Raw genomic sequence first — 10,635 nt, forward strand, 5'->3', positions numbered from 1 at the left:
GTCATGGAGAAAGTAGACTGGGAGAACCACTTCTCCTGCAACCCTTAGAATCTCCATGGCAGTAGGGAGGGTGGGAAGGCACTCATTGTCTGTGGATATAACACACTATAGGGGCCACAGCGTGGAAAAGGGAATAGAATCTTGAGAAAGGGGAAATTCTAGAGTCACAGTGGGGTTAAAAATTATTCAAATTATAACAGCTAATGCTGATTAGATACACTTGGTTTTCTGTACCACTAGAGAAAAGCAAAGGAAAAGAATGAAGAAAGGAAGAAAGGAAGAAATTAAGAAAGGAAGAAATGAAGAAAGGAAGAAAGGATGAAAGGAATGAAGAATGGAAGAAAGAAAGAGAGAAAAAAAAAATGAAATTTAGATGAAGCCTTATCATTACATGAGTAATATAAAGGTATTCAATGGCTCTTGAGCAATATAGATGCATTTCCTGTGCTGGACCTATCTCATGAGTCATGAGTGCACATGTTGATATGGGGACTGTTGGATAATTGCAGCACCAGTCTGTGGAAGGAAATGAGCTGCAGCAGCATATCACCCTCCAATCCAGCTGCCTGCCTAGCCCAGCTTATCATGCCTAGCACTGGAGTCCCAGGAGCCCCTGTCACCACCTGCCTGACAACTATAGCCAGGGTCTCCTTCCTTCAGCCCTCAGAGGCATTCCAATTCATCTCATGGGTCCTGGATTTTGGTAGACAGCTGGGAGGGTCAGGGAGCTTTTGTGACCATTCCTGACACCACACATTTGCTCTGCTTCCATGAACTAGGCAAACATCTGCTGAATCAGGCAGAACTATTTTCACTGCAAAGTAAAAATCCTTCTCTTCCCATCTCTTTTTGCAAAAAGCAGAAATCCTTTTGCAGAGTCTGTATATAAAGTCTAGTTGTTTGCATATTTGCTAAAAAGTATGCATCTCTTCTTGTGGCTTAACATGTACAAAAAGTTTGCAATATCTCACTATATTTGATTTCTTCTTTTATTTACTTATTCTTTCTCCACTTTTGAATACTTCTTTTCAAGTGGAAGACTTGTACAATGATTTGCCCAAGCAACATTTTGTTTTGCTGTGGGAGTGTGTAGTCCAGCAGTAGTTAGTTGGTAGTTTGCCACTCAGAGTTGAAAGTTCAGCAGCCACCTGTGTCACATTTCTCCCTTTTCTGGAATGAAAGGGTGCTATAGGAAAGGTGGGTTAGCTTTTTCTTTTTTGGTACAGCTAAAAGTGGAAGGGAGCGTTGTCTGTGAGAAACTTATTTCCTCATGTGGTGAAGTAGCCAGCTGGCAGCCAGATGGCATCAAGCCATTAGGAGGTCAAAGGCCATTGGACAACTGTGTGGGATTTGTTTCTCACTCTATGTGTTTGGTTTTAAAATCATTTATTTCTGGAGTAAGTCATAGATATGGAAAGGGTTTTACCTAGGGGATGTTTGTTTCCCCATCCAGTTGAAACCACAAACAGACAGAAAGCTGGTCGTTTGCCAAAGTGAAAGGCCAAAGGCAAATTGTCCCATATTTATCCTTTACTGGGTCAAAACTCAAAAGCTGGACACTGATGGCAGTTCATAAATATTTCACTGCTCCAATCAACAAAAGAGATATAAGGACATCACATGTCAAGAAATTTGTTGACTCTTGCAGAGCAGATAGCCAGCTGGCATGAGCACTGCTATTGCCCTGTCTCAGAGCTGAAAGGCCAGAGTCAAATGGTGCCAGATTTGTTCCTGGTTTAGCTAAAATAACACAGGAATCATGCTTATGTTTTGATCTTGCTGTGGCATGTCCTGCAATCCTCACTGGCCACATGGTCCTCACCTATGAGTAACAGGAGACTGAAATACCCAGAGAGAAATTCTGCCTAAAGGTTTACAATTTCTGTTTTGTTCAAGCTTCCCATTCATCTCATATTTTATGCTCTTTTGTGTTTGCAAGTGCTTTGGGAGTAATCAAATGCTTGTAACATAGTGTAGGGATCTGATCCCATCCTCACAGCTCTGGAGGACTGTGGGTCAGGTTCTTCTTAAGTATCAACAAGCAAAAACTCACTGAGATCGGTGAAAACAAACCCTCGTATGTCGTGCAGGTAAAGTTTGCATCCTGACCAGTGGTTTCCACCCTTAAATAGGAAGAGTGGGCCAGCCTTTTTATTCTGAAATAGTCAATGCATGCCTCTAGCACCCCTCCTAAATATCTGGAAGGGTTAACTCTTCTGCCCCTTGTTTGGAACGGGAGATAAATGGCCAAGAAAGAATCAGCTATATGCTTTCCATAGAACATGCCAACAGACAAGGTCTGGCTCCTGGTCCTTGGGGTGGCTCACTGCCCAGCATCCAGTGGTCCAGAAACATGCTGTTTTCACAATACCTGAAGCAGCATAGTTAAATTTAGATTCTGATCATCCTGGCAGGCTGCCCACATAAAAACAAAGGGTTACAAGCATGCCAGTTGGTCCATTGTCACCAGCACTGACTTCTGGAAAGTAACTCCCCTTCCAGAGAGCACAAATACTCTGAGGAGATGGTTGAGTAAAGCTGCTGGTTTTCAGTTACCATGCAAAGAAGCATGAAAGAACAGATTTCCTTGGCCTCACACATGCTTTATAACCCTGTTCCAGGGCAACCCAGACAGTGACAGAAGGAACTTCCAAAGACTCTGTGGTGGTCCAGTTTGGTGTAACCTAAGAAGTCATGCTCTTCAGCTCTCTGCCCCAGCTCTCTGCCCAGAGGTTTCCTCCCCAGCAGCACTGGTGGCAACAGAACACTTGGAGTGTTTGGTTCCCCAGCAACTGCAGTTGACTCTCTGGTATATCAATTTGAGTCACAGTCGAGTTCAGTTTGTGTTAATGAGCCTGATGATTTGTGAATTCTGCCAGCAGCAGAGAGGCTGCACCGCTGCTGCTGCTGCTGCTGCTGCTGCTGCTGCTGCTGCTGCTGCTGCTGCTGCTGGGGAGGGAGCATCCCCCAGCAGTACTGAGGGTGGGCAGGTAGGAGAGGAGAGTCAAACCTGACTTGATGAAAGGGATGTAGCTCTCTCAGACTTCATCAGTGTCCTGCTTGTTTCTATTTAGTGAGAGCAAATGCAAAGAAAGCAAACAGAAGGGACTCGTGAGGATTCCAGTTCTTGCTGGCCAGAAAAGCTGTATGGAAGCACACCTGTGAATAAGCTGATTCACAGAGAGTTGAAGTAAAAGAGGGAGAAGAGAATGCTGTGTAGAAAGCTGTAACTCACTTTTGTTAGCTCCTATTCTCTTGTCTGCTCTCAGCAGACAGGGTATATCACTTTCCAGTTTATTTTACTTTAAACATAAAACTTTTTCTAATGCTATGAGCCCTCTCAATTCTGACCTGTTAAATCCCCATCTGATCCAGCTTTTAAGTATCTTATTTGAAAGGAAGTAGTATCTCGAATTTTTAATACCTTATTGACCTGGAAGATGTGACTTGATTAATCTCCAAGGCCAAGAAAAAGATCATTTATTGAAGGCTGTCAGATCAGTTATGAAACTCAGATTTTCGACATACACAAAGATCCAAAATACTGGTATATTAATGCAAATAACATCAGCTAAGCTTCTCCTCAGAGGCCACCTGGAGTCAGGTCTTTGTCTAAACAAAGGACAAGAACAACTAGAGAGCATAAAAAGTAGGACACTTAAGTAGCACAAGTCCCTACAGATATGTAGGACAAGTAAATTGATTGTTTACCAGGCTGATCTCCCTAATTCAGAAACATATTTATGTTTCTTCAATTTCTTTGCACTCAAGATTAAATTTTTCATCAGAGAAAAGTAGTAAAAGCTTCTTCCTTTGGCAAGTACTATATGTAACTGTGATAAATCAGTAAATATAAGAACTTCTTGAGAACAGAAGGCAGTACTACTGGAGGTTGAAGTGCCTGTTAGAGATTCAAGTGTTAGCACAGGATTTACATTTATGAGTTCCCACAAATTATTTTGAAAAAACACTAGACACAGCCTCCTCTGTGGTCTCTGAAACTCCAACAGCTCTGGGACTGCACTGACACATAGACTTGGACTGGAGTCCAGGAATAAAAATTGTGGCTTGGATCTATATCTACCAAGAAAGACCAACCCTTGTGTATTTGTGAGTCAATGGTGCATGTATTTTACTTGTCGTGTCTTCCTCACACTCCCTGCTATCTCTGTCAGCTTTCTCACTCTATCCCCTGGCATGAATTCAAAGCACACTTTCATGTCACTTAAATCTCCAAAAGCTGATGTTACATTTTTGGTCGAGCTGGTTTTTATAAATAGGAACATGAACTTCTGTTTTATAGACTGAAACTCACAGCTGCAAGCAAAAAGACTGTATACTACCTGAACTTTGGTTACTAACCAGTTAAAACCAGATATCTGCTCATTCTGCATCTACTTACGTTTTCTCTCTATTAGCTAATGTACATTGATGGAATCTCATCAGCTCTTTCATGACCATTTTGAGATGTGTCCTTGCCAAAAGTGTTAAACTTCAGTCTTGCTCTCCAAACCAATGTATAGCTGAGCTAAAAATGTCATGTGTTGGCTTAAAAACAAAGCAAAAATAAAAATTGACTTTTGCTGCTGCATTCATTTCAGATCTTAGGATAACTTCCATAAAGGGTATAGGCCAGATTCTTAGCACATTGAAAACTGCATAGGTCCACTGATTCCCATGAAGCTACATTGATTTACAGCAGCTGAAAATCTGGCCTGAAAGGCTCAGGGCTATATATCTATCTTATGTTGTGTTAAAGCCTCTTGACCTCTTACTTGATTGCCTTGCTCCAGTGTGTGATGCTAGCGTAGGTAAATTATACCTCTGCTGGCCACTAAGCTTGCTGTTCTAGCAACATTAATAACCCCAAGGCTTCCAATTTTCTTACCAATGCTTACTAGACCTCCTATGCAAGCCTCTGGGGCTGCTCTGACAATAATCCCAATATATATTGTTTTGAATGAAAATAAACTTTATTGCAACTTTTGCTGGAGGCAGACCCATGAGCCTGTGCTCTAGAATGCCTACGAGGCAGCTGTGTAATCATTAGCAATACTATAGGGAACAGCACTAGGATCAGTTCAGAAGGGTTCTTCATCCAGCTGGGACTATAATTTACAGTGCCACCATCACTACAATAACAAGGTAGCAGAGGGAAAACACTCTGGAAGGGGTGGCAGTGAAATTCAGCCATCACAAGGTGTGGTCTTTGGGGCAAAACTTTTAATTGGCAGAAGGTTCGCGGAGTGCTCTGGTAACCTCAGACTTTCACCTTCCATTAAATCTAAATCTACAACCAAAATGAACTTGAAAAAGCATCCACATGGAAAGGGCTAGCCATCAATGTCTCATTTTTCCATGCAAAACCAGAGAAATTTTGGTGTCCTGGCCCCCTTTTTCTTGCCCTTCTGCCCTACCATCTTACTCAGTTCATCACGTTGGACTTGCACAGCCAAAGGAGCAGGAGAAGCAATAGCAACCTATTAAATTTTGCTTCTGTTTGGCATCCATCTCACCCTGCCTTTTCCTTAGTTTTATAAACCACATCTTATTTTGACCTATAAAATTTAATTGCAACTAGAGCCAATTCACACATGTCACACTGGTCACTTTTATCAAAAGCTAGGTTATAGACTAATTGTACAACCAAATACAAGATGTTGAAGAGGTCCAAATTTGAGTTTGAAATCTCATGTGATCACTTGCAGTAGTAGATGTAGTAGACTGGATGAAGACAACCCACAGAGCAGGGCCTCCTCTTTCTGCTTTGACTTTTGAAAACTTTGAGTCCTTTCACGCCTCTGTCTTCATAAAACCCTTCTGAATGCTGAGTACAGGAAGGGCGTTTGAATGAAGGGCAGCAGCTTTTAATCAAAGGTTAAGCAACACAACTTACTTTTCATATTATTTATGTCTTGTTGTTGTTTTTGTTTTTGTAAAACATCCTCCACAAGCTTCTGAACTCTCCTGTGACCCCTAAAGCAGTCATGACCCTTAATGTGCAGGGCACTGCCAACATCCAGGAAAAGTCAAGACCGAAGGAGCAGGAGCACACACATATGCAGGGCAAGTTTTAAGACATGTGTGTAAGATGTCTTGGAAATGTCACCCAGCTCTGCCACCATCTCTACATATGCTGACTTAGGTGAATAATTTTAGATGTCTCTCTGTTGCTTTCATTGACTGACAGCACACAACGGGGAGCAGCACTGGTTAGGACCTTGAGAATGATCCTCACAGCACTGACACCTCCGACAGAAGAAGGCAGCATGATCTGGTAGTGAAATAGGTTAACAGCACTACTGTCTTTGCTTCAGCTTCAAAAGCCCAACACAGAACTTTAGCAGGTGTCTACAAAAAATTCTGGAGAGGCCTCTGCCTTGTAGATCTCTGGAATTGAAGGTTATCCACTCTGATGTATATAATGTCAGGTACAGTACCACTGGAATCCTTCATTCAATTGTTGAGAACCTCAATGAATATAACATACTCCTAGCTTCTCCCTACAGCCATAAATGAAGGCTAAAAAGCTCATACTAAAAATAAATGTACTGCAAGGCAAAGCAAGCTTTCCAGGAGAATATTCAGTGAAGCTGTATCTAAATAAGTTGTTGCAATTCAATAAATCAAAATTTGTTTCTCTTCTTCTCCATCTCTTGTTTATGCTGCAGCATTGAACTATTTTCTTATGTTTCCTTAGTCTATTGACTTATCTGTTACATCTCAGATTTTGTTCATTTGCCTGGTTTCTGAATTGATCACACAAAGTTGGTGGTACTCATATACTTTGAAAAGCACTGAGACATTTGTACATCTGCCAGGGCAATGAGAATATAGGACACAAGTCTGAGTGCTGGTCTTGTTCTGCCCTGACCTGTACATTGGCTTTGCCAAACCTGTTTGAACTCTCCAGGCTTCAGTTTACCCAGCTAAAAAAAGAGAAATCCTGGGTTTGGGTTTATTTTCTTACATAAATAAATAAACCAACAAAACCCACAGCAAAACCCCAAAAAAAACCTCCAAAACAGTTCTAGATCAAACTAAAGCTATAGGCTTCAGTGAATGGATCTATGATAATCTACAGCTCCTTGATTTTGGAGAACCTCAGATTTAATAATGATAATGTCTCCAACTTTAAAACCATAGGCCAGGCTTACTTTTGATAGTGAAAATAGAATTGACTATATCATCAAGAGACCATGGTAAAGTACATTGACAACCATATATTACAGTGGTTTTGAAACTGTCAATGAAATTAAATGCCCAAAATGCAACTGAGTGTCAATGATTAATTTTCGCAAGGTTCCGCAAGTACCAAGTTCACAATGAAAATGATCCAAAATTTTTCAGGTACATTAAGCCAGAGGTTTTCATATCAATAAGGTCTTAAACAAACTCTTTGGGAACAAGAAAACCGTTTTGATACAAATCTTCTCATCATAGATCTTTGGAAATTCATCATACTCAGAAAATGCAAGCAAACCCACAAAAAAAAAAATCATGACTAAAACACTGTCATCAGCCTTCAGGGGATCCATGGGGAAATATAATATCCCAGTTTGCAAAAAAAAAAAAAAAAATTCCAGGCAATGACATAACCAAAACTTTAAATACACGAGATTTTACTTAGTTGACACCATGTTGAACATTGCTAACTGGCCAAGAGAAGATACAAATAAATCTATATTGTTCTGATTACTTCAGCTCTAATTCTGTAATAAGGATTTGAAAACTGATGCTAAGCTTATTATCATGTTAAAAACAGCACTTGCTAGTCAAGGCAAAGCTTGGAGAAATGTTTTGCCAACTAATGGAAAAGCATCTCACAGGATCTAAATTATGAAATCAATGTGTACTTGGCCCTAGAAAGTTTCTTCATTTCTCACATAAGTTTTTCATTAGCCCAGATTTTTTCCTGAGTCTTGTTTGATTTTTATGGGGTCTGAATTTGTCTGGGGTCTTCTGACGCATAAAATGGGAAGTGAAATAGTCTTGCTTTTGTTGCTGAAATGTGAGATAAGGTACTTTCTAGTGAGTTTGTCTGTGATGTTTCTTGGATTTTGAAGTAATTTTCCTACAGCTGACATGCAGTTAACAAACTTTCCAAACAAGGTGCTTACATCCAGTGCACATATTTCTAAAATGGATCAGTTTATGCACCCATGTATGTGACAGAGAATATAAATAGAGTGACACAAATTAAACTCTGTGTAGTAGCCTGAAATGCAGCCAGATGAAACCTCAAAGAGGACAACTTTTGATTTTGCCATTTCCCAGGCTCAGACCAGTTATCTGTCCTGATGAGCTGGTATTCAGGTGCGTAATCATGGTAATCATGGTTAGCTGTAGCAACAACTGCTTTCCCCAAAACTGTGTTTAGAAAATTTGTCTTGGGCAATGTTTGTATTTTTCTTGAAAATGCAAGGATACAATGAAGAACTGATGAGCATCTCTTTGGCTAACTGATTCCAAGTCAAATCAAACTATGCGGTTTCCTACATGAAGTCTTCAAGGCACATCCAGTCTGCCTTGCTGAAGCCTTTAGACAGAATAAAAAAAAAGTAAAATCACATTTGACATAGAAATCCCTCTCATATTTATGTCTTTAAACTTGGTGTTTACAAGTATCATGACAGTGCATGGTCCCTCTCTTTCCACCCCATTTTATCAATCTCTCATTTATCAGCCTCTAATATTAGTTTTCTCCTCGCTTGAATCTTATAATTTCCTAAATTTCCCCCAGTAAGAAAACAATCCTGTCTGGGGATTCCTTAGCTCCCTTATATGGAAGCTCATGGGCTCTCCAGAAACCCCAGCATTCATTTGCTAACTCTTACCTTTGGTATCTTAGCTAAACTTGCTGTTTCTTAGCTCAGACAGATCCCTTCCTGTGCAAGTACTTTTCTCATTGCCCAGTCAGTGTGAATTCAGGCAGTTTAGTTTAACCAATAGAGGGAAAGAGCTAAAAAGGTCTGTTTGCACCACTGTCAGCTGCAGGAGGTGACCTTTTCTACTGTCTGGCATTTGTCTGTAAAAGTACCTTTTATTCCACTGTCTCTGGTCTAGCCTTCCACCTTCATGGCAAACATCAATCTTAGGACAACCACAGCATTTAAATTGAGACAGATGCTCATTATTGAGCAGAATGTTGTAAGACACACTGAAAACAGATGTGAAGGGGCACCCGCACCAGCAGTGACAAGACTCAGCTGGAAAGGGCAGGTAACCAGGGTCTGACTCAGTAAATGCTTACAGTCCACCTTGCTTTGCATCTCTCATGACCTCAGCTAATCTGTTTGATTTAACACTGCAATCCAGTGCTCACTTTGACAGTCAGTGATCTGAACTCAAGGCAGTAAAAAAAGTGATAGCTCTTTCCCAGCTGGGATTAGTCACTGGGAGTAGGATCCATCTCAACTGATGTAAATGTCTACATCTCAGCTCCCCTCTCCTTGTAGACAATGAACAGATGTTCTTAAGATTATCTTCACCTCAATGTCATGGTGACACCTAGAATGGTTCCTGTGGATCACAATCCACACCATCAATGTCTACAGTGAAGGAAGAATAATTTGTCCTTGCTAATTTAACGCTTTCATATTTTGTTGCACCAGTAACTTTAGCTTTATGACAATGTATTAAGATGAAGAGAATAGCAATAACTAGGTCTGAGTCACAGGTGTAAGGCAGGGCTTCCATGGAGACATGGTGTGGTTCTGAAGACACTGAGCGCTTTCCCCAAGAACGGAGTGAAACAAAGAGGGAACTGTCATAAGGCAAAAGAGGGATATTGGAATGCTCCCTGCAAAGGGAGCTATTCATCAGGCTAAGAAGGAGAACAATTAGCAAACACACAAATCTATAGCTCTGCAATTCATCTTGCTTAGATCAAGACATTGCTCCAGTTGCTTTGGAAGATTTTGTTGCTGCCAAACTGGGGACACCAGCTGAGCAACTGTGCAGTGAACACATAACCGTAATAAGTGAGATTTTTGCTGCTGTAACCACATCCCATTTTTTTTCTCCATTTTTTATTATCATCTGTCTTGAATCATTTCCTTGTGGGGAATTTCAGCTACCAGTGTTAATGGTATTACATATAAGAACTGCCACTGGAGCCAACACAAAGGAGAACAAATACTTTTTTGTTAAAATATAAAAATTCCCAGCTCTATTTGAGCAGGGCTACATTTGAAATTTATTTTACTGTAACAAGAGTGACCTTTTCACATGTTTACCTTAAACAGAAAGCTAAAACTGACACATTTGGCACCTCAAGCAATAGTTGTAGTAGGAGGAGAGGTAGAAAAGTAAGGTAAAATTGACCCTGATACCAGGATTAACAATAAAACAAAATTGTCACATACTGTTTACTTGTTCTAACATCTGAAAGGGCTTGAGAGAGTAAAAAAAAAAAAAAAAAAAAAAAAAGGCTTATTAATGTCTGATTTGCACTCTGCCCCATTTTTGCTCACATACAAGTTTACATAGTTTTTAGTTTACCCAGTTCATTGTTGGCTCAATTAGGTCTCTGGGAAGCTTGGGTTTTATGAGCCCACATGGGGACTGTGTCTATTAAGAGCTTCACAAGACACTCTGCACCCTAAACCCGTTGCTCTCTTTCATCACATGGTG

The sequence above is a fragment of the Haemorhous mexicanus genome, chromosome 3 (genome assembly GCF_027477595.1).
Source record: "Haemorhous mexicanus isolate bHaeMex1 chromosome 3, bHaeMex1.pri, whole genome shotgun sequence".
Lineage (NCBI taxonomy): Eukaryota > Metazoa > Chordata > Aves > Passeriformes > Fringillidae > Haemorhous > Haemorhous mexicanus.